We start from the raw sequence: 22,824 nt of genomic DNA, 5'->3' as shown, positions 1-22,824 counted from the left end.
GTGGCACAACCTTCAGGACTTTTACGATTTAACTACTTCTTGATCAAGACTACTGGGAGGCATCCAGTAGGCTGGTAATACCTTTCACTTGGAAGCTAGTAGCCACTGTATGTGAAAAAGGAAGTCAAAGTGCATTACTTATTATGCAACAGGTTTCAGAAATTCCACCGTAACTCCCCCAAGTCATGGTTGTTAGAGGAAAAACTTTTTAGACTGAAGTTGCAGACATAGGAAGTGAAAGGCTAAGTGGACGTGAGGGAACCAGGGAGTTCCCCTGGCCACATTTTCCCCTAAATATGTATCCCTTCCAGTAACCCCGTCTGCTCCCACTCAGTCTCTTCTGAATGCACAGCTCATCTAAGAGCTAGCCTTTCATTTCACTCTCCTGGAAAGGTGGGGTTATTAGCTGAGGCAGATCAGGAGTTCAGTGTGGACATCTTGAAAGTGTGATGCTTATCGGATATCCAAGTGCACATGTCAAATAAACAGTTGAAAATATGCTTCTGAAAAGCTCAAGAGAGAAGTTTGACCTGGAGATAGAAATTAGATGATTGTCAACCAATACATGGTATTTAAAACCATGAACTGAATGAAATCATCAAGGAGTGGATTTAGATTGAGAAAGGAGGAGGGCCAGAGACTGAAGCTTTGCACATTCCAACATGACGGGGTCTGGGAGAGAAGAGGGAACCAGCCAAAAAGGCTGAGAAAAGAGTGATCAGTGAGATAAGTAGGAAAACCAAAAGAGTGTGGTATCCTGGAGGGCAGTAGAGGAGGAACGGTCTGTGTCGCATGCTGTTGGTAGGTCAACTAAGATGAAGAGTGAGAACTGACCATTGGATTTAGGCATATGGAGTTTATCAGCGACTTTGACAAGGGAAGCGTCAGTGGAGGGATGGAACAAAAGTCTGATTGGGATGCATTTAAAAGAGAATGGAGAAAGACAAGTTGAAAGCTCAAGTAGAAAATTCTTTCAAGGAATTTTTGCTGTAAAGGGCAATAGCTGCTGAAGAACGTGAAGTCAGGAGATTTTACTTCTAAGATGAAAGAAATAATGGCTTTTTTTGCAAACTGAAAAGAATGAGCCAGTGGTGAGCAAAAACTTGATGATGTAAGAGGCAGAGAGGAGAGAGAAAACCTGCATGAATGTGCCTGAGTAGGGAGAGGCGTAGAATCATTGAGTGAATGGGGTGATTGGTTTTAGAAAACAGATGGGAAGGCAGAGTGTGGGGTGCAGCTGCTGTTAGATTCATAGAGGGGGTTGGGAATCAATGGAAATCCTCTTTTGATTGCTGAGAATGAGGGTAGAGAAGGAATGGGGAGAAAGTGTGAAATAGGCAACTGAGAGATTGGAGGGTGAATGGACCCAAGAAATGCAATGTGATTGCCTGGCAGCGTTAGTTGTTGAGATTGAGAGTCAGAAATTTAAAGTGAGAACAGGTGGCACAGTTATGTTTTTCTTCCCCCATCATTGCTCAGCTGTGTAAAAGTTGGATTTAACTAGAGTTGTGATTTTGACATGCAGATATTAAAAACAAGGGAGTCAAAGTGTATGTGGATGGTGATTATCATGACTGACCATGGAAATTAAGCTGGTTAAAAAGAAGAGAGAGGACCTCAAAGAGGGTGAGTGTCCATGGAAAGGTGGTAGGATCGATGGATCAGAAGTCTCAGTGAAACGTTAGGATTGTTGGATTTGAGAGACTCAAAAGGGAAAAGTAACTGTTTTTGGTAATAACAGAGTCTAGGCTGTATGACCTTGTGAATGAATGCCTAAAGTTGGGTGAAGGACAAGATCTTTGAAGAAACGATTTCAAGAAACTGAGAGTCCCTGATCACCATGTAGTTGAATTCTCCAAGAACTGGGGTGGTTTGGAGAGAGCAGTCGTGATCCAGGAATTAAGTGCCCTGGGAGTTGGCAGCTGACAGCAACAATGAGGGGCAGGGGGTGATGACATGAGATTCAAAGCCCGGGGGAGGTGTGTGCAGATTAAACAAAGAAGGAAAAAGCAAGGTCCAAAGTGACAATAAGGCACAGGAGGCTGCTTATCCAGAACTGGTGGCTCAGGGAACATAAGCTGCCCCTTGAGAGATTTTTCAAGGTGATTGAAAAATGTAAAGCACTATGAAATGTAATGTAGGTTGTCTTTTTTTTTTTTTTTTTGCCGCTTCGCTCTGCAGGCATGTGGGATCTTAGTTCCCTGACCAGGGATCAAACCCGTGCCCGCTGAAGTGGAAGCACGGAGTCTTAACCACTCTCTTTGGGGACACAGGAACATGAGTTTCCTCTGTTCTCTTATCCGGATGTTTCAGATAGCAAGCATGCAACAAAGCTTATGACATAATGCAGGAAATAAAGAGTAGAGATTATTTTCTACTGTGTTAATGCTTTTATTATAACAAAGGCCTCTGCGTTTAACGTTTTTTTCCCCTTAACTAGGACGTTCTTCTACATCAGAAATGGATTGAAATCTGATAAACACAGATTTTGGGTAAGTTTTCATATAAAACTTTTGAGTTAAATTCTTTTTTATCCTAATGATATAGCTATATATAGTCGTAGAAAATCTGACGAGAAGAGGGAAATAATCAAAAAATATTAATTAGAGGCAAAGACAATATTTTGGTGTATTTCCTTCTGATTATTTCTGAATTATTTTCTTAAATTGTGGTAAAATGCACATAAAGTTTACTTTTGTAACTATTTTTATGCATACACATTTAGTGGTATTAATTTACACCCACATTGTTGTGCTACCATCACTCCCTTCCATCCACAGAATACTTTTCATCTGCAAAACTGAAACTCTGTACCATTAAACAAACACTTTTCATCCTCCCCTCCACCCACCTGCCATTCTACTTTCTATCTCTATGGATTTGACAACTCTAGTTACCTCATGTAAGTAGAATCATTCAATATTTGTCCTTTTGCAACTGGCTTATTTCACTTAGTACAATGTCCTCAAAGTTTATCCATGTTGCAGCAGTTGTCAGAATTTCCCTTTTAAGGCTGAATAACATTCCATTGTACATATATACCATATTTTGCTTATCCATTTATGTGTCAATGAACACACAGGTTGCTTCCATCTTTTTTGGCTATTGTGAATAGCGCTGTTGTGAACATGGTATACAGATACCTCCTCAAGTCCCTGCTTTTAATTATTTTGTGTATGTACTCAGAAGTGGAATTGCTGGATCATATGATTATTCTATTTTTAATTTTTTGAGGAACTACCACACTGTTTTCCATAGCAGTGGCATCTTTTTATATTCCCATCAGCACCATGCTAGGGTTCCAGCTTCTCCACATTGTGGCCAAAACTTTTTCTGTTTCTTTTTTTTTTTTTTTTTTTTCATAGTAGCCATAGATGGATGTAAGGTGGTATCTCATTGTGATTTTAATTTTCATTTCCTTAATAGTTAGTGACGTTGAGCATCTTTTCACATGTTTATTGGCCATTTGTATATCTTCTTTGGAGAAATGTTCAAATCCTTTCACTATTTTTTTAATTGGGTTGTTTGTGTTTTTCTTTTGGATAGTAGGAATTCTTTATACATTCTGGATGTTAACTCCTTATCAGCTATATGATTTGCAGATATTTTCCCCATTCAATGGGTTTCCTTTTCACTCTGTTCATTATGTCCTTTGATCCACAGAAGTTTTTTAATTTTGATATAGTCCAATTTATCTAAAAGTGGGAGACCTCCAACTTTTTCTTTTTAAAGATTATTTTGATTATTTAGGGCCCCTTGAGATTTTATATGAATTTTAGGGTGGATTTTTGCTATTTCTGGAAAAAACATCATTGGTCCCCAGTGACTTTTTAAAATATAATTGTTATCATACTGTATGAATTATTTTATATTCTGCTTTTTCTTACTTAACATTATAAAATAGTTATTCCATTAAAAAACAAACATTAGTTCTTTTTATTGAAACACTTCATAAACATACTTTACAATGACTACATAAAGGAAAATATACAAATGTAAGTGTAACTGAAAGATTAGAAAACATTTATGCCTCAAATTGTGTGACCTCTTTACACTTTCGATACTATAATCATAAAAATGAGAAAAATTTGATTCAAGACATATCAGAGTATTAGGATGCAAGATTTATACTAAATGAGTAGGAAGGAATGGCAACCAATTGTATTATAGACTGTTAAAATGTATACTTATATTACTTTTGACCAAATACAACACTGGAATTCATTTATTTACTCAGCAAACATTACTGAGTCTCTGTCGTTTTTGAAGCCCTGGAAACCTAGATATACATTCGATATGGTTTTCACCCTCAGGGAAAGGGAATAAATACTAAAATTTCATGAAAGTCTAGTATGTGTTATAGCCATGTGGGATCTTAGTTCCCTGACCAGAGATGGAACCCATGCCCCCTACAGTGGAAGCACAGGGCCTTAACCACTGGACTGCCAGGGAAATCCCTCACTTTCTTTTTTAATCTTTGCATTAAACCTATGGGGAGTGCTGTTAGCTGCATTTAGAGATGAGGAAAGTAATGTTTATTTCATAAAAGCTGACAAAAAATGAAATAAAATAAAATAAAATAATTTGGGAACTGCCTGATGGTCCAGTGGTTCAGACTCCATGCTCTCACTGCCGAGGGCATGGGTTTGATCCCTGGTCGGGAAACTAAGATCTCCCGCAAGCTGCACATTGCAGCCAAAAAATAAATAAATAAAATAAAATAATTTAACAACAAGGTCCTATTGTATAGCACAGGGATCCATATTCAATATCCTGTGATAAAGCATAATGGAAAAAAATATTAAAAAAAATTTTATATATGTATAACTGAGTCACTTTGTGGTATATCAGAGATTGGTACAACACTAAATCAACAATGCTACTTCAATAAAAGAAATTAAACATTAAGAAAAAAAAGAAGAAAAGCTGAGTTACCTGTCAAAGGTGACAGAGAATGAGTGGCAGATCTAGGATACAAGCTCAGGGTTGTCTGCATCCACAGCTCATGCCCTTTTTGCTCTCCCAGGTCATCTTTCCATGATTATGACCTAGCACAGGAGACAAAAGTATGTACAGCTAACTGTAATGTGAACAAAAAACTGTGATAGCAATTAATTCTGCTAGATAAGAGTCAAGAAAGGCTTTAGAAAGGTGGCATTATAATCTAAGACTAGAAAACCGAGGATTTCATTAAAGATGAGGAGAGCAGCATGCATTCATTCATTCATTCATTTATCTATTTACAAACCTGCACTGAGCTTCCCCTGTGTGTTAGTCACACAGCTAGCTTCAGTTGTGTGCTGGAGATTCAAAAGAGAGCCAGTGAGGAGATAGGATCAAGATGGCGGAGTAGGAGGATGTGTGCTCACTCCCCCTTGCAAGAGCACCAGAATTACAACTAACTGCTGAACAATCATCAACAGAAAGACACTGGAACTCACCAAAAAAGACACCCCACATCCAGAGACAAAGGAGAAGCCTCAATGAGATGGTGGGAGGGGTGCAATCGCGTTAAAATCAAACCCCATAAATGCTGGGTGCGTGACTCACAAACTGGAGAACGGTTATACTGCAGAAGTCCACCCACTAAAGTGAGGGTTCTGAGCCCCACGTCAGGCTTCCCAACCTGGGAGTCCAGCAACGGGAGGAGGAATCCCCAGAGAATCAGACATTGAAAGCCAGCAGGATTTGATTGCAGGACCTCCACAGGACTGGGGGAAACGGAGACTCCACTCTTGAAGGGCACACAAAAAAGTGTGCTCACCAGGACCCAGGGGGAAGGAGCAGTGACCCCATAGGAGACTGAACCAGACCTACCTGCTGGTGTTGGAGGGTTGCCTGCAGAGGTGGGGGGTGACTGTGGCTCACCGAGGAGATGGGGCACTGGCGGCAGGGATTCTGGGAAGTGCTCATTGGTGTGAGTCCTCCATTAGCCCCACCAAAGAGCCTGTAAGCTCCAGTGCTAGGTGGCGTTAGGCCAAACAACCAACAGGGTGGGAACACAGCCCCACCCATTGGCAGACAAGCAGATTAAAGTGTCACTGAGCTCCACCCACCATATCGGATTAAAGTCTTACTGAGCTCCGCCCACCCAGCCCAACCCACCATCAGTCCCTCCCATCAGGAAGCACCCACGAGCCTCCTAGATAGCTTCCTCCACAAGAGGGCAGACAGCAGAATCAAACAGTATCAGCAGTATTTCATCTTGTGGAACTGAAAACCACAGCCACAGAAAGAAGAGAAAATGAAAAAGCAGAGGACTTTGTACCAGATGAAGGGATAAGATAAAACGCCAGAAAAACAACTAAATGAAGTGGAGATAGGCACCCTTCCAGAAAAAGAATTCAGAATAATGATGGTGAAGATGATCCAGGACTTTGAAAAAAGACTGGATGCAAAGATCGAAAAGTTTACCAAAGACCTAGAAGAATTAAAGAGCAAACAAACAGATATATGCAACACAATAACTGAAATGAAAACTACACTAGAAGGAACCAATAGCAGATTAACTGAGGCAGAAGGGTGAATAAGTGACCTGGAAGACAGAATGGTGATAATCACTGATGCAGAAAAGAATAAAGAAAAAAGAATGAAAAGAACTGAAGACAGCCTAAGAGACCTCTGGGACAATGTTAAACACACCAACATTTGCATTATAGGGGTCCCAGAAGGAGAAGAGAGAGAGAAAGGACCCGAGAACATATTGGAAGAGATCATAGTTGAAAAATTCCCTAACATGGGAAAGGAAACAGCTACCCAAATCCAGGAAGTACAGAGAGTCCCAGGCAGGATAAACCCAAGGAGAAACATGCCAAGACACGTGGTAGTCAAATTGACAAAAATTAAAGACAGAGAAAAGTTATTAAAAGCAACAAGGGAAAAACGACAAATAACATACAAGGGAACTCCCATCTGGTTAACAGCTGATTTCTCAGCAGAAACTCTGCAAGCCAGAAGGGAGTGGCATGATATATTTAAAGTGATGGAAGAACCTACAACCAAGAATACACTACCCAGCAAGGATCTCATTCAGATTCAATGGAGAAATTAAAAGCTTTACAGACGAGCAACAGCTAAGAGAATTCAGCACCACCAAACCAGCCCTACAACAAATGCTAAAGGAACTTCTCTAAGCAGGAAACATAAGAGAAGAAAAGGACCTACAGAAACCAAAACAAAACAATTAAGAAAATGGTAATAGGAACACACATATCAATAATTACCTTGAATGTAAATGGACTAAATGCTGCAACCAAAAGACACAGACTGGCTGAATGGGTACAAAAACAAGACCCATATATATGCTGTCTACAAGAGACCCACTTCAGACCTAGGGACACATACAGACGGAAAGGGAGGGGATGGAAAAAGATATTCCATGCAAATGAAAATCAAAAGAAAGCTGGAGTAGCAATACTCATATCAGATAAAATAGACTTTAAAATAAAAAATGTTACAAGAGACAAGAAAGGACATTACATAAAGATCAAGGGATCCATCCAAGAAGAGGAGATAACAGTTATAAATATATATGCACCCAATATAGGAGCACCTCAATACATAAGGCAAATGCTAACAACTGTGAAAGAGGAAATTGACAGTAACACAATAATAGTTGGGAACTTTAACACCCCACTGACACCAATGGACAGATCATCCAGACAGAAAATTAATAAGGAAACACAAGCTTTAAATGACACAATAAATCAGCTTGATTTAATAGATATCTATAGGACATTCCATCCAAAAACAGCAGATTACACATTCTTCTCAAGTGCCCATGGAACATTCTCCAGGATAGATCACATTTTGGGTCATAAATCAAGCCTTGGTAAATTCAAAAAAATTGAAATCGTATCAAGCATCTTTTCTGACCACAGCACTATGAGATTAGAAATCAATTACAGGAGAAAAACTGTAAAAAACACAAACACATGGAGGCTAAACAATACATTACTAAATAACCAAGAGATCACTGAAGAAATCAAAGAGGAAATCAAAAAATACCTAGAGACAAATGACAATGAAAACACAACAATCCAAAACCTATGGGATGCAGCAAAGGCAGTTCTAGGAGGGAAGTTTATAGCAATACAATCCTACCTCAAGAAACAAGAAAAATTCCAAATAAACAATCTAACCTTACACCTAAAGAAATTAGAGAAAGAAGAACAAACAAAACCGAAAGTTAGTAGACAAACTGGGACATTTGTAGAGACATGGATGGACCTGGAGACTGTCATACAGAGTGAAGCCAGTCAGAAAGAGAAAACAAATATCATACATTAACACATATATGTGGACTATAGAAAAATGGTACAAATCAACTGGTTTGCAAGGCAGAAATAGAGACACAGATGTAGAGAACAAACATATGGACACCAAGTGGGAAAAGCAGGGAGGGTTGCGGGGGAATGAATTGGGAGATTGGGATACCAAATTGTACACTCTAAATATATGCTGTTTATTGTCTGTTAACTGTATCTCAACAAAAGTTCTTAAAAAAGAGAGAGAGAGAACCAGTGAGACACGGGCCACTCTCAGGAGTCACAGTCTCTTGGGAGACAGTTAAGTAACTGATGTATGACAGTCTGTGAAGGGTGGAATGTGGAAACGGGGAAAGAGACAGGTGGCAGGAAAACCAGTGTAGAGGCTAACAGTCTGAACGGGAGAGGACCCAGTACAGTCAGCAACAGGAGAGAGAGAGAGATTGGAGACCACATTTACGTGAAGAAGTTTCAGACCTCGTCGACTGTAGAATGTGTAGTGAGAATAAGGTAGGAGTCAAGAAAACAGCATGAACAAAGGCTTCAGGTCAGCTGTATGATCAGAACCACTGCATTATTTGCAAGTGAAGGACCTATGGAGACTTTCGTAAATAGATAATACTCTTTTGAATTGTCAGTATTTCTTTCATATATTTAGTCATTCTAAAATACTCTAATAGTTTAATAGTTTATTTCTCTCAAGCAGTTAAACATGCCCCACAATGCTATTTACACTATTAATTTGGTTAGCAAACTCTCTCCATAGTCCAAGTGTAATTTTTATTGTTGTTATATTAAAACATGATAGAGATAAAACAATGGATTATTTTTTCTATAATGAAATTCAAAAGGATTAAAGGATTTTTACTGAAATGGAGTTAAAAGAAGATTATTGGTTAGATAAATAATGTGTGTCACTATTTTAATGTTTCAAAAAAGTTTTCCATTTTCTTACATCATTACTGTCTTGTAATTTATTTATATCTTTTTTATTCTATGAAGTGCCACATTTGTTTTCATTAATAAATAAAAATATACATCTAGTTATCTCGTGTGCCTGTGCTGTTTTTTGCCACCAGAAGAGGGCAGCAGTGAGACTCTAGCAATAATACCAAATTTACAGGCTCTTCAATTGCAGAAAAACAGTTAAAACCATGATGTGAATGACGAAAACATTTGTCACAGCAGACATCCTAATTAACTGACTCATTTTCTGATCCAGAGACTATGATATAAACATTGTCACAGAATTTTCTGAAAATCTGATGATGATCTTATGTGCAATACAGTAATAAATTTGTGGAAATTCTATTAAGATTGGTGAGAATCGACACTAAGATACTCTGAAAATTTTACATCAGTTTGAAAGGAAGCGATTTGAGGATGAATTAAAAGTAAGCATGTTTCTTATTTCTACAGTGTAGGCAGAGAATATAATAGTTTATAGAGACAATAAAAGGCATCTTTTCGTTGAACATTACAGTATTCCTGAAATAAAAATAAATACTTCCAACTTATCAAATATGCAATAACCAATGCATAGGACAAATCAACCAGGAGGGGTTGCTCAGATGTGCCCGGTATCTTCTTTTATAAACATTTAACAACCACAATTTTTTAAAATTGAAATATAGTTGATTTACAATGTTGTGTTAATTTCTACTGTACAGCAAAGTGATTCATTTATATGCACATATACATTCTTTTTTTTAATGTATTCTTTTCCATTGTGGTTCATCACAGGATATCGACTATAGTTCCCTGTGCTATGCAGTAGGACCTTGTTGTCTATCCATTCTATATATAATAGTTTGCACCTGCTAACCCCAAACTCCCACTCCATCCCTTCCCCAGCCCCTCCCCCTTGGCAAGCACACGTCAACAACAAATATTTTCGAATACCTCTTGCGTGCTAGGAATTATTCCAGGTGCTGAATATCCAGGCTATAGAACAGAACAAAACAGACACATTCCCTGCCAGGTTGGAGTGTCTGTTACAGTGGGGAGGAGAGACTTTATGCAGAACCTCACAATTAATTCATTAGTTACAGTGGAGAGGAAAAAATGGAAAGCAGTCTACCACAGGGCCCTAAATAAATTAGTTTGTGTTCAACCCCCAAACTGGAAATTAAGTGAAATTTTAAAAAGGACTCAAGAACACCTTGTCTGAAGTTCTTATTTATATTTATTTATACTTATATGATTTATGTCTTTAACAATACATAAAATGGATAAGGTAAAATTTACGGATTTGTAAAAATAACATTGCAAAAGAGTACTTGGGTAGTTCCTGTGCAGCAATAAAACACTTTGCCAACCTGAAGTGTTGTAACATGCCCCATGCCTTCCTGACCACTTCCTTTAACTCCAGCAGTCATCAGGCTAGCCTGAGCTGCAGCTGAGAATCTGTCCTCACTTGATCCACTCTAAATCCCAGATCCCTCTCAGACCTGAAAAGCGTGCGTGTGAGTATGACCCCCTCCCTCCTCTTGGTCATTCATCTTCGTTGGCACCTCCCACATCCCCAGTTCCCAGTCTGCCCAGGCTGCGAGCCCACTTCTAGCCCCTGTGGCCTCCCTGTGGCCTCCCTGTGAGCCTAGACCCCTTAGCTGAAAAAGGTGATCTGTATTTTTACAAGCACTTTAGACTTCTGTTTTGTTTCTTTGACCTCCACTGTATGCACTTCCCAGACCGGGGTTGGCTCAGCTCTCTAAGCCAGAGCTGAGCCGGTTCTGCAGCCGACTTGATGAGGTCCATTACGATGAACCGATGAACCGTAGCGAGCTCTCAAAGATGCTTATCGATTCTTTTATTCATCCTTAGTTGATTGTCTTTCTAGTTCTCCACAGCACCTGTTTCAATCCAGGATCTCTCTTTTCAAGCTGAACTCACTCCTGCCAAATTTCCACCTATTTGACGTAGGTTTCCGGCTTATCCGTGGTAACTCTCAGATTTTCTCTAAACCATTAGCCATTCGTTTCTCCTTCCATTCTGCCTCAGAAAAACAATGTTCTATCTCATATCCAAGCCTACTCCTTCTCTTTTCTTTTTTCTTTTTTTTTAAAGAACTGTTATTGAGATACAGTTAACATACAATTAACTGCATATATTTAGAGTGTACAATGTGGTATTTTTTTTCTTATTGGTAATGTATATATGGCAATCCCAGTCTCCCAGTTCATTCCCCCTCAACCCTCCCCACTTTCCCCACTTGGTGTCCATATGTTTGTTCTCTACATCCTTCTCTTTTCTTAAACCAACATCTTTTTACCTAGTTTGTGGTTTTTCTCATTATTCACAGTCCCTTTCTTTGATCTCTTTTTTTAATAAGGACTTTTATTGAGATATAATGGACACAATAAATTGCATGTATTTAAAGTGTACGATTTGATATTTTTTCTTATTAGTAATGTATATATGACAATCCCAGTCTCCCAATTCATCCCAACATCTCTTTTTAAAAAAATTTTTGCCTTCTGACATCTTCTCCTTAGCCTACACATATGTTCACATCTAATGATTCTTATGAAATATTCATTTCCCTTGAGACTATATTCTTTTTCCTTCCCTTAACAGCAGTGCTTCTCAAAATAGTAATCTATATTTATCCCTTTCACTTTCTTGTTTAACACTCATCCATCAACTTCTGAAACGTTCTGTTTACAAGATACGTTCTGTTTACAAGATACGTTCTGTTTACAAGATCAGTGAGAACATCCTGGTCACCCAATCTAGTTGCCTCTTTCTAGTCGTCATCCTGGGGCTTCCTGTAGAACTTATTGCACAGTATCATGTCTCTACACTCCCCTGGTTGTCATATTTCCAGCTGCGTCTTTTGCAGGCTTCTGTTTCACTATTTGGCTCTGGATAGAGGCATTGTCTAGAAGTCCAGGTCTTCTCCGTATCCTACCTTTGCCTCCTTTAATCTCTGTAATAGCTTCAGTTATTGCCCCTGTGTGGATGATTCCCGGATTCACTTCCCTGTTCTAATCTCTCTCCTGGGTTTAACTCACATTTCCCACCTCTTATAGAGAGCGTCATTTCTTTACAAGGTTTCATGGGCACTTCAAACAGAACTGGTCTGAACTCATTATCTTGCAGTGGTATGCGGGCATCCTGAATTACCTGCTGGTTCCAGTTATGATCTGCAAGATCCTTCTGCGCCTTTGCTTTTGCTGTGTCCCCATCTCATGCCATCTGTCTGTGGTGCATCTCTTTACACCATTTCCCTTACCTATACCCTGCCTCTCCCCCATTTTTCCCACTTGTTGGAGTCTCCATCCTTCAATGTTTGGCCTTCTGAATAAACAATAACTGAACTAAATCTCTTCTTCCTCATTCTATACCCATTCTTTGCTTAGAATTCAACTATATCTGATCACACTAAGTCTTGTATTTGAGATACACATTTGTGCTTGCTGTCTCTATTAAACCATGAGTCCTAAAAGTACTGGAATTGTGTCTCATTCATCCTTATATCTCCTGCAGACCCTAGCACATAGCAGGAACCATGGAAATTTTGCTTAGTTTGCATTGTTGGAGGAAAAATACCACAGATCTTAATTTTTAAGAATTGTTAATTTTGAACAGCATGGAATTTGTAATAGGCTACAAATTTGGGAGCATGCAGAAAGCATAAAAACAAATTTATATTGAATAAAGTTGACATTTTTGCCTTTGTCCTATTTCAGTTAAGACAGATTTTTAGGGAATTTCATTCTGCAAGAGGCTTATTTAAGGGTGATGAAATTCTTGGAAATTAAGTTTCAAGGTCTGGAATTTTAGTTTATTCTCCTTAGAGTTAATAAGTTAGCCTGCTTCTGTTCCTTGGATGCTGGCAGAAGACATGAGACTCTTGGGTCAAAGGCAAAGGACTTTACTACTCAGAGCACAGCAGGCAGCATGAGTATAATGTTGACATCAGCTCTTCATGTCCTCCCAGCCCAAAGGAGTGATATTGGGTGGTCCAGGCGGATTGTAGTGGGTTTGTGTTGCAGCCAAGGAACATTGAGCTTGGGGAATCCACTGCTTTTATAGCAAGCCTACTCTTTAGCCCAGAGGGAGACATTACCTCATCCCTCAAGGTTGCTACAACCTTGATAGATAGCCCACGCACAGAGAGATTGGTCTGGCATTCTTAACACACCCAGCAAGAACTTGCAGACATGCCCACAGCGCAGGGTGGATTGCCTCTCCCCAGAACGTTTTGTGAGAATAAGGCTTGTGGTCATCCTGGCATATCAGAGGGGCTCAATAAATATTTGTTGAATCAAATTAATTAATTAATGAGGAGAAGGGGAACCACTGAGGAACTGAAAAAAAGGCAGAGTCCCCTATTTAGGATGACTGTCCCCTGAGAAAACAGTTTTAGATTTCAGACCTGATTAGGAGAGAAAAATCAGAGGGCTAATGAGAATGACTTTGTAGGCTCCCTGGTTTCATAACAAATAAAAGTTCTAAACACCTTACCTATGGGAAGTGAGTCTATGACTCATACAAAACAGCCACTGACTAAGTCCAAACAACCTAAGGCAATGTCTGTAGCTTGCTAAGTTAGTATTACAGTAACTATAGTTCTTTACCTCTGCAGCCTTTTGCCATATGCTGAACTTCATTGAAAGTTTTAAAGAACTTTAGACACTGTACTCATTTGGGAACCAGACATGATTTTTACTTTCTCAAAATGGTGAAGTGAACTACAAATCAAAGTAGCGTATACTAGTAAATTTGATCAGAATTAAACACTTCCCTAGAAATTTGCAGTTGAACAAATGAAATATCTTACCCTCTCAAGAGTCTCTTGAAGGAAAGGAGTTAACCTGAAATAGCTTGTCAGTGTATAGAAGTGAGGTACCTGAGACATTCAAGTTGGCAGTCCAGACTTGTGAGGGGAGTTTATTTTTACATTGATGATTATACTTCCTGTTTCCAGGGACCACATTAGCCCTAATGACTGAAAAACTTAGGCAACACTCACAAAAAGTTTGTTCTTGCATATTTTAACTTTTAGCCTCTCCACTCCCCAGTCTTCATCCGCTATTGCTGCAGCGCCACTGTTCTCCATCTGCTGCTCTCAAAATCGGAGATTGACGGCCTCCAGGGTTCACACGTGTTTCAGGCAACCTGAGATAATTTGAACTTCTAAGCAGCCGTAAGTTTTTTTCAGACTTTTCAAGAAAGGCCTTGTTTTTAAGATCTGTAATTCTCCTGCTCTCTCCTCTCCCCTCGCGAGGAAAGTCACCCAGGCTCCCCTGAGGCAAGGTTAGAGGGCTTCTGAGTAACCTGTTCTACGCTCAGAGCCTTCCGCTCAGACTCAAACCCATGTTCCCACATAGGCCATATGTCTGAGAACCTTTCCTTACCTCACGGTGAGTTTTCAGCCTTCCCGAGGTGCTTTCGTTTTCTTTCTTCAAGTTTATGGGAACTTTCATCGTTCTTTTATCTTTGAAGATCTTTGCAGTAGAGATGATCATCATTCCCTTCACTAGCCATATCCTCCTTAACAACGTCTCATTTTTACAGAATTTGCTCTCTTCTCTGACTGCTGAGGCTGTCCCATGCAACCCCGCCTCCCTCCATCCCAGAGTCGTAGTTGCTACACCTGCTTGGACCAGGGGTGGACGGCCGATGCCAGAGGTAACAAGCCGTGTTGTGCTAAGATTTTATCTTTGACTGAGGATGATGAGATTGAGTCAGTTTCTGTTGAGGGCTTGAATCAGGAGGGCGTGTAAAACCAGGGTAAGTGGATCAGATAAGGATGGTCTACAGAGAGGAATAAAGTCTGTTCCGTTCACCTCTGCACTCTTTCCACCTCGCATGCCGCCTGACATAGGAGGCTTTCAGTAAGTCTTGGTGGAATGAATGAAGCAGACTGTGGAGTGAGAGACAGACAGAGAGAGATTATGTTTGCCTCCAACAACTTTCCATGTCCTGATTCTAATCCCTCATGAAGACTATCTTCATTTTCTGTCCCTATGTCCATGAGATATCCCTGTGTCCATCCAATAATTTCCCCTTTATGTTAAAGCTAGTTTGGGTGTGTTCTGTTCCTTGTAGCTAAATTAAACTGAAGGATCTCCTAATTCAAAGTCGTCTTGTCCCCAGGGAACTATGGTTTCTCACACAAACTAGATATCTCGGTGACCTATCCAGAAATTGCTGGATTCCGGAAGTGGGCATGCCTCCACTTTGCCCAAATGAACCTCACCTTTGGGAGACAGAAAAGAATAGAAACTCAAATTCAACTGAAAATAAAGTGCCTCCCAAAATAAAGCTTCTGGTCTTCTTAAAAGGCCACCTCTGAAGAAAAATATGACAGAAACTGCAAATTGAGGATCCTTTTGGAGAGAGGGTCGGACCTTAGGCATTGTTGATTGAACACGATTTTATTTCGTCAGTGGAGAGGGCCAGATATGATCAGGACACACTTGCCAACCTAAGCTCCAGGAAGAGGAAGAAGAAGAGTGGATCACAGCTTTACCCCAGACTTCTGGAATGCTACTGGACTAAGTTGGTGTTGCAAGAGACTTCCTTGCAGTTTCTGGTTGTACTCCCAGCTGTTGTACAAGGAAAAGGTTATTCTTTTCTGCTCCCTGCCTGGGAGGACACATATTTATATTTATATGTTTACCTCAAAGGCAGGGGAGGAGTTGAAAAATTCATAGGCAATCATCTTAGGCTTGAAACATAGGAAAAGGAAATACTTGGAAGCAGTCTGGTGGGTTTTTCAAGAGCATAAGTTTGAGGTGAGACAGATCTCCAAAACCAACTCTCCAACTTACTAACTAGCTCTCTGTCCTTGGCTAAGCTGCTTAACCTCTTAGAGCCTCAGATTTCTCATCTACAAAATGAGAATAAAAATACTTCATAAATATGCTGTGTTAAGTTAGATAATGTCTCTAAGTTCCTAGGCCAATGATATCAAGCTAAGAGCTCAGTAAATGGTAGGGATGATTAGCATTATTAGTGCTTTGTAACACAAGCATTAATGAAAAGTGTATATTAGCCAGAAGGGAGATTGCATTTTTTTAAGTTAAGAAACATGACACTAAAACATGTATTTCATAGCTCTTCTTCACTGTTACCTTTTTAACATAAATCCCTGCGTGGTAGACAAATGTAAAAGAAGAGTCCAGGAAATATCTAACAAGACCATAGATATGTAGTAAATAACCATCAGTTGTGGTATCAATCAACAGTAGTATAAACCCCCGCAAAAGGAGGCACACGTGAATCCTCACATGCAGTCTTCTCAAAAGCAATTGTAAACTGTATGTCCTGCAGATGGCGAACTTGGATAGGGTGAATATTAAGCAGTGACTGCCTGAAAAGAAAGCAGTGGTTTTTGTTTTGCTGAAAGGAGGACTAAATAAAATGGATACATTAATAAATGCTGTACAACCGACATCAAGCCAAAAGCATCCTTTGCCGATGCGCTAGGTTCCTTCTTCCAAGGGAACCTGATCTGTCTGTTGAAGTGAGTCCACCCTCAGTCACATGTGCTGTGAGAAACCAGCCTGCATTTGCTTCTGGTAGAAATGTTTTGTTTGGGTATTCATGCTGGTTGCTAGTCACTGATACAAGGAAAAGGAGTATTAAGTAGAGAACATAAGTAGATTCCTTGTAAGTCTCTTGAGGGTACAGAAATGTTACCTTCTCAGAATATCCATATATAATACTATTTAATGATCTGAACCCATTGTACACATCCAAAGTATCTACATCTTTTGACCTGTATAAACAATTATATCCTCCCTTGCTCTGTTACTGCCACTGTTGAGTATTTGTTCTGTACCCTCCCCAAGGCAATCCTTTAGGGACCAATTACCATCCTTTATTGACATCATTTCACTGGCTGAAGGAGATATCTAGAGTACCGCATTGGGCATTCAGGACTCCTAAGGGAGCTCTGTAGTACTTCGTATCATCTGTATGCCCTACCTACTGGAAAAACATTTTTTTTTCTTCAAAATTCTACTTTGGAGTACAGGTTTTACTATCCCAGATCCACAACTACCTATAACGTGAGTTTGTGGGAAAATTAGTGTGACTTTCCAAAACTGCCTGCTCCGGCAGTAGCCTGAGATGTTTTGTTGGTTCTTTCAGATGTGAAAAAGCTCAGCAACTCACCCAACATGATAGATTGATGACCTTTTGCTGCATTATAAAGCAGGGTCACTGTCCCCAAAGAGCCTCTCAGCTTGTGGGTCAGGTGAAGAAGACATCTCTAGGCTTCTATAGTGCCTCTGCCTTGTCATTTATCATGAGGCTGCAATTATTGTCTACACGTCAGCCTCCCCACAACTGTGTACTTCTAGAGTCCAGAAACAGTGCCATATTTATCTCTTTATCCTTAAATATTTTTGTGTCTGGCACATAGTAGGTACTTACAAAAACGCTGAATGAATTAAAGAATAAATATATGTGCTTGGTTAGAATAAGCAGGCAGGAAGGAGAAAAGGTCGATTTAGGGGAAAAAAGAGGAAGAGAGGCCACCTCCCCATGAGGGATTGAATCTGTGTTAGACAAATGTTATTCCTAAAGAATAGAAAAACGAGAAAAGAGCAGTGGGTTGTGTGCAGCTTAATCCATTTATGTTTATTAACCAAACTCTCAGGAGATGGATTTACACACTAACATCCTGGTTGACTACTGCCAGTGGAGAACACATCTCTCCAGAGATTTCAGTGTTTGTGTCCCAGTTTCATGTATTTCACATCTTCATTCATTTCACGACGTGGAACACTAACCATTATGTGATCATGGCATCTTCATTCATTTCAAAAGGAAGTCCCTAGCTCTCAGGATGAGGCAATTCTGGTTTTAAGGTGGCTTCTCAAAGCTTCTAAATATTTGCGGTTAATCTAAGCCATGGTAAATAGAGAAGTTATGAGAAAATTCAGAAATTATAAGATCTTATCTAAGAGTAGATTTGGGTCTAAAGGCACCCAGTGGTGAAAGACAGACCCTAGAGGATGAGAGTGAGGAACAATCAGAAACAGACTCTGAAAAACTGTCCAGATAAGAGGAGCCACACATCACCTAAGTGTTGCCCGTTGAATTGACAGTGGGCATCTGACATGAAGTAATAGGGATAGTCGAGGACATGAGGACCATGCACAGTGATGGGGAGTAGGACTGTTGTGTCTGCACATGGTAAGCACTCAATAAATGCTGGTCAAATGAACAGGTGGTTTTGTGATTCAGCTGCTGCTAAGGAAAGTCATGAACTGCTTCACTAAAGGCAGGGTTTATTTATAAATAGGAACCCAAGTGACATGCACCATTAAAATGGGTGTAAGCCAGTGCAGGAAAAGTTGAAGTGAAAAGCACTAATCAAAAACCATTTAGAAGAAAGGAAGGAAAAAATGTCTGGACACTTGAAGTGAATGAAATCATTGCAATGGAGCTTATAGGAAGCTCTGAGCTTCCAGACAACCAGTTTAAAAGAGAAACATGCTAGATTGTACTGTTCTTATCAGTCAGTAAAGGAAACTGTGTAAATTCAACTGGAAATGCAGAATCACTCTTAGAACTTAATTCTGGAAATAATTTACTGTGTAGACACTTAAATAAGAGAAAGAAGAACACACTCGATAAGTTTTATAAAAGCTGCATATATGTTATTCATGGACTAAACTACAAAGATCACCACCACCAATACAGCCTATGTAAAATAATAGGTGAAAAGGAGAGGGGGGAAAATCAAATAGGTTACTATATGAACGTATACACTACCATGAAAGCAAGACAATGTAAATATTGACCACAGCCCCCATTTTTGCAGCTGATTATGAGGCTAGATTTATAAGTTTCTTAATGTACTCTCAGTAAGGGGAGGAAGGGTTCTACTCCTACTTCTTTCCTGTGATCCCTGGACCCATGTAGTCTGTCCTTGGATGAAATACACCATGTATTGGTTATTGATTTGGAGCATACACTGTTTTCTCTAGGCCAGTACCCTGACTTCATAAGATGTTCTTCAGCTGGCTCTGTGAGTCTTCAACAGACTATCGCACTGCTCTACAAGGCCAGCTGCTCCTGGGTTATGGTAAAACCAATGAATCCTATGGGAATCCTATAGCATCCTTGACCAGAAGTAATATTGTACGGATTACTGTGGGATAAATAAGCTTTCAGTAAGTCCACAGACAGTTTTGCTAATAGAAGCATACCAGGGAAGTAAAATCTATATGCATAACATATATCCATTCTAGTGAGAAAAATTGCTACCAAGTCCACAATGAAAGAGGTTCAATATAATCAGTCAACAGGAGGCTAGCCACACCCCCGACTTCCCCGCACTTGGAGCTGTATGGAGGGCTCAGCATGGGTTTCTGCTACTGGCATTTTAAGCGTTCAGTTGTGGTGGTAGCCAGACCTGCCTTGGTAACAAGTTCTCATGGTTGACCCATGGATGGTTTCCATCTCTGTCACCGTGGCCACTTTGCTTTTGAACCTGCTGAGGAATAGTCATGATTCTGGGGGGAAAAGGGTAGCTGACATTCGCGGTACTGATCTTCCTGCCCATGTGATAACACTGAGTCTCCTCTATAGTGAGAGCTCTTTGCTGAGCATTCACATGGGACACAGTGTCCTCACAGCATGAACTATTTTGAGAGGTCTGTACATGTACCTCTACCCTAAACCTCCGTGTCATCCAGCCTTGTTCCTTCCAACTTGCTCATCATTGAAACAAACCTTTAGGCTCTATGTATAAATCTTCACTATGATGACCTTTCTTTCTAGGAGAAAAGTACAATTAGATATACTTCTCAAAGTTATGTTTATTGTGAAGATTTATCTTCTTACTTGTCCTTCATGGCCAACAGTGTGGAAAACTCTAATGCCGCATCGATTTATTTATGGCTGTTGCCAGTATATTATGCATAACCCTTAGTAAGTCAGTCTTGAGCTGTTTCTTCCCTGTCCATAGGGAAGTCCCCTATATGTGTGGGTCCAGGGAGAGGTGGCATTACAGCAAAATTAGGGGCCACGAAAGTTGGAGCCATTTGCTCATGAAAGTTTCTTGTGCCTCTAGAACTAGGTTGAGTGTGATCTTTTTTTTTTTTTTTTTTTAGATTTTTTGGATGTGGGCCATTTTCATTTTTTAAAGTCTTTACTGAATTTGTTACACTATTGCTTCTGTTTTATGTTTTGGTTTTATGGTCATGAGGCATGTGGAATCTTAGCTCCCCGATCAGGGATTGAACCCACACCCCCTGCATTGGCAGTCTTAACCACTGGACTACCAGTGAAGTCCCGGTTTAATGTGATCTTGTATGTACCGTTTCATTTTGATGATGGAGAGCTGCTCTGTCCATCCAATTTTAACAATAGATCCATCAAATAGCATCTAATTTGGAAGAGACAGCACAGGTCTCATTATCAGTTCATTTCCCATGACCAGATATTCAATCTTTACCAGAACCTAACAGGAAAAAACATGAGATGTTTCTTGAGGAAAATAGTTATTTGTCAAAGAGGTATGGCTTTGCTCTCAATTCTAGGGATTGTACTATTATTCTGTTATTTACAAATTGTATGGACTCAGTGATCTGCTACAGAGCATTGTACACATTAGATTTCCTGGATCATAGGATCTAAGTGGCTTTTCTTTTTTCTTTTAAATTAATTAATTTTATTTATTTATTTATTTATTTTATTTATTGGCTGTGTTGGGTCTTCATTGCTGCACACGGACTTTCTCTGGTTGCTGTGAGTGGGGGCTACTCTTCATTGGCGGTGCGCAGGCTCCTCATTGTAGTGGCTTCTCTTGTTGCAGAGCACAGGCTCTAGGCAAGTGGGCTTCAATAACTGTGGCACACGGGCTCAATATTTGTGATTCATGGGCTCTAGAGCACAGGCTCAATAGTTGTGGCACACAGGCTTAGTTGCTCCGTGGCATATGGAATCTTCCCAAAGGAGGCAGGCAGATTCTTAACCACTGTGCCACCTAGGAAGTCCAAGAGTGGCTTTTTCTTTAAACTGAACTGGCAGAGGAATATTCTTTTGCTTTGGGCCTTCCTTAAAAGGCCCCAAACCTAGAAGCCTTACCTACGGTTTATTCAGTAAGTAGGAAGGAGCAACACCTGTGTAATATTATTTTGCCTGTCTTATGCTAAAATCCCACAAAATGTGTGTGCCTCTTTCTTCATGGAACTGGATACAAGGTGCAGCAAATTGTCTTTTAGTTTGGAGGGGGTACCTCAGTATACCCCAGATCTCTTAGACTCCCAGAAACATCAGTGAATTAGTAGATCACTGAACTCTCATGGAATTTATCTCATCCTCAGTTACGTATGTGTCTTACCAAGGTATCTTAGTGTATTTTCTACTTTCCAACCAAATTGTGATAACCAATCCCACCTAATGGAATAACACAATGAATCTAGAATCTCTGGTAAATGTACCCGTGTTAATCATTTTGACCCAAGGGAGCTATGTTCCCTTTTCCCTCCTTAGTTTAGCATTTTAGAATCTATTTTCACACACATTCTGCTGGTTTCTGCTGATATCAGTATGTCAGAAAAAAATCATATCTTTTTTTTTTTTTTTTGGCGTGTAAGCCCTCTCCTCCAGGTGTAACTTGGTCAGTCTCTTTTTCTGATATTTAGATACCTCAGTTTCAAAAGGTAAGACATTAAGGCTTTATGATTTTTTTCCTTTCCCTTTCTTCCTTTCCATCCTTCCCCCTTCCTTCCCCTCCCCTCCTTTCTTTTTTGGAAAACAGAATAAATTGGCTTTATTTTTATTTGTTTTATTGTTTAACTATCATACAATAAAATTGACCTTTAGTTTGGTCTTTATTTTATAATTTTAACATATATGTAGATCTGTGTAACCAACATGCAGTGGGGCTAGGTAGGGAAGTGCCCTGAGTAATGGAAAGCAGATTCACTAGTAGAGTGGGTAAAATGAGATTCAGGTATATGTCTTTTAGCATTCAATCAGGGCAGGACAGGCAGACAGAAATTACAGTTTGAGGTATGAATCCTAATGTGCAAAACAGAAAGCTTTAACAGCAAGCTAGTTACTTAATTTCTTTGAGTCTCATTTGCCTTCTTTGTAAACAGGGATGACCAAAAATTAATGAATGAAACTTAGCTAAATACAGTTTTTAACATCTTTATTAAGATATAATTTACATACCATAAAAGTTACTCATTTTAACAGTACAATTACATTCTTCTTAGTTAATTTACCAAGTTATGCAGATATCACCAAAATCCAGTTTTAGAACCATTTAATCACCCATATACGATCCCTCATGCTCGTTTACATTTAATACTTCTTCCCATCCCCAGCCCTCATTCTACTCCATTAATCCCCTTTCTGCATCTCTTGATTTGACATTTCTTAAAATTTCTTATAAATGGAGTCACAAAATATGTGGTCTTTTGTGTCTGGCTTCTTTCACTTAGCATGTTTTTAAGGTTTGTTTATGCTGTAGCAATTTCCTTTTTACTGCTGAATAATATTCTATTGTATGGGTATACTATACTTTGCTTATCGTTTCACCAGTTGATGGACATTGGGGTTGTTTATTAAAAGTATA

General features: G+C 39.5%; 1 protein-coding gene across 14 annotated transcripts in view; it reads left to right on the top strand.

Moving 5' to 3' along the window:
* The window catches only part of ALPK1 (alpha kinase 1), a 137,735-nt gene that overhangs the window by 6,526 nt on the left and 108,385 nt on the right, over positions 1 to 22,824 (top strand). For 12 of the 14 annotated variants that reach the window (XM_057705119.1, XM_057705127.1, XM_057705125.1 and 9 more), the window contains exon 2: positions 2,441 to 2,492. The gene's annotated coding sequence lies outside the window, so the exon portion shown is untranslated. Of the gene's footprint in view, positions 1 to 2,440; positions 2,493 to 14,277; positions 14,419 to 22,824 lie in introns of all 14 variants that reach the window. The other 2 variants (XM_057705118.1, XM_057705120.1) reach the window with 2 other exon arrangements.

This window comes from Hippopotamus amphibius, chromosome 13, assembly GCF_030028045.1.
Source record: "Hippopotamus amphibius kiboko isolate mHipAmp2 chromosome 13, mHipAmp2.hap2, whole genome shotgun sequence".
In the NCBI taxonomy this organism is placed as follows: domain Eukaryota; kingdom Metazoa; phylum Chordata; class Mammalia; order Artiodactyla; family Hippopotamidae; genus Hippopotamus; species Hippopotamus amphibius.
This window is presented reverse-complemented; position numbering and strand designations above follow the sequence as displayed.